Source organism: Penaeus chinensis, chromosome 7 (genome assembly GCF_019202785.1).
Source record: "Penaeus chinensis breed Huanghai No. 1 chromosome 7, ASM1920278v2, whole genome shotgun sequence".
Taxonomy (NCBI): domain Eukaryota; kingdom Metazoa; phylum Arthropoda; class Malacostraca; order Decapoda; family Penaeidae; genus Penaeus; species Penaeus chinensis.
Genome location: NC_061825.1, coordinates 7459688 through 7462187, shown reverse-complemented (window position 1 = coordinate 7462187; position 2500 = coordinate 7459688). Strand labels below are relative to the sequence as shown.

Here is a 2500-nt window from a genome sequence, read left to right as displayed (position 1 = left end):
GTGAATATGAATGTATGCATGTCCAGCATATACATCTATAAATTCGTTTATTTAGCCATCAATATCTATATAATCAACCCGTAAGTGTGCATTAAAAGCATGCAGCTACAAAAAAAAAAAAAAAAAAAAAATGTTTAACAGACTGAACTTTTAACAGACAGAGCAAAATGAGCTTTCGGGTGGGGCGTCAGAAGGGCCATTATGGGTCATCCCGTGATGGTGTCCCAGCGCATGATCGGGCGGGGAGGCGCTGCTGCAATATGGATTCTAATAAATGCCGCTTTTTGTGCCGGAGGTGATGGAAAAGTGGCCCTGCTCACGGATGACGACGCCTTTCACGCTCGCCACAGTCGCAACTTCGTAATGACCCAACCTCGGCGTCCGCCCTTGCTCCTGAGTCCCTTCGGCCTCGACAACTGCATCTTATCTTTCCTTGTGCATCGTAAATACATCCAGCCTCCCTTGGCAAGACGCGCGGGCGGGAGCCGGGAGGAATGTGAGAGCCCTAAATGAGTTTTCTCGACGGGAAATTGGTACTCGTGTTCACGGACACTGCTCGCTCCAGGCGCCTCTTGTGCGACTACAAGAGGAGAGACGAACTCGAAGCGCGCCGCCCGCGCCTCGTTCATAGAACTGTAATACCTCCCAAAGCATGGCCGTTCGCTAGTCAGAGAAAAAAAACTATCCGCCAGAACGCACACGGCTGCGTCCGCATGCACGCAATAATGCGGATTCCAATGAACCGGAGCGTATGATATATGCCGTGTCAACAGGTGTCCGATTCAAATAAGAGTGACGTCGCCTTATTTATCACGTGACATTGGCCGGAAATTCCTGCAAGGTATTTTTATAGTAAAATATTGCGTCCGGGAACCGTAGAGTTGCGACAATCGTCTCGTCTCGAGCAGCGCGGCGTGGAGGCTCCGAGGTGATGGCAGCGGTGCCGTGCAGGCCAGCTTCGGTGAAGACTCATGCTGGCGGCGGCCTTGTTGCCTCAGCCTCACTGGCACTATTTGCTGGCGTCATGCTTCGCCTCAGCCGCAGTTTCGCCCCTTCCCCACGAGGCCGCCGACCGCGCCATCACCGATCTCCCCAAACTTCAGCAAACCCTGCTGCTTCAGCGCTATAATTACAATCCCGTTATTTTCGCAGGACCCACGATCCGAACTCCACCGGCGGCGCCCCTTGTTTGGAAACTGTACTAAACATCTAACTAATACTCATGAGCTAACCGTAGAAAACCACGACGACGATGTCGCCTCCACAGACGTGGGAGGCGAGTTACGCGTGATTGTTTACGCGTAACTAGTGTAAGAGTGGGTGCAGGTGCGCCCGCCTTTGTTGGCTTCGCATATTGTCTAGGCGGTACATGCATCTTCTCAACGGCCATGCCACTCACGAATGCTTCGTTAGCTGCAAGCATCAACAGTGTCAGAACCCGGGCGTGCGTCGGCCAATTATCAACAGCTCAACAGGTCTGTCACCATAACACCCATCAGCGTCGTGCTCTCGTTTCTCTTCCCGCAAATCTCGGCCGGTGCTTGGCAGTCGAGCAAAAAGCGATGGACCGGCGCTCCCTTACGGCCTTCCGGAAATGGCAGCTTCGGCGACGAGAGAGAAGCAGCGTGATAAATCCTACATCATCGACACTTACGATCGATATCACAATTACTATATCTAAATATAGACAAAAAAGGTGGAAATAACCCGAGAAAAGGTGGAAGGAATGGAGGGAAGGTGGTCGGCGCGGGTGAGAGGGAGTCGGGATAATTAAGGAATGGCCAAGGAGCAAGGAGCACGGGAAAGGACGCGCGACAGTAGGGCCAAGGAAGGAGACAGCGAGGAAGGAGGCGGTGCGGGGAAAGGAGGCCGCGGCACGACGGATGTTGCGGGGGAGGGCGGGAGGGGGAGGAGTGGCCCGGAGGCGAGGCAGCGAAGGAGGGAGGCAGCGAGGGCTGGGAGAGGAGGAGCGGTGGCGGGGAAGAGCGAGGTGGGTAAGTAACATCCTCCCAGAGGGCGTGGGGGACCTCGTCGCCGGAACCTTCCTTTGTCCTCCCTGGTAATTCACGAAGCACATTCACTACCTGCGTTTACGGGATGGAGCGCCCTCGGTTTAAAGACGATGTCCTCCCGACACCAAACCTTCCATATTTTTTCCCTTCCTATCAGCGCACACAGACTATGCACCGCCTAAGTGACGCTGTCTGTGAGGTTGACAGGGGCGCCGATGTCACCGTAAACATGCCCTACGTCAGATATAGAAGTGCCCGCTGCGCCATGGGCATCGGGTGGGCAGCATTATGCGTCGCGCCCACGCCAGCGTCGTGTTTCATCGCCCGCGGGCAGGGCAGGGGAGCGGCGTCTGAGTGGCGGAGAAAGAGGCTGCCGCCCCTCGCGCCAGTCGTTAATTTACGCGCAAGAATGGCCGCGTCCGGGAGGGCCGCCCTCCCTCATTACGGCCTCGCTCTCACGCCGAATTAATTATCGCGAGTAGTTATAC

At 55.1% G+C, this 2500-nt stretch overlaps 1 protein-coding gene across 9 annotated transcripts in view; it reads right to left on the bottom strand.

Annotated features, from left to right (window-relative positions):
* The window catches only part of LOC125027167, a 118664-nt gene that overhangs the window by 13065 nt on the left and 103099 nt on the right, over positions 1-2500 (bottom strand). The gene's annotated exons all lie outside the window — the stretch shown is intronic.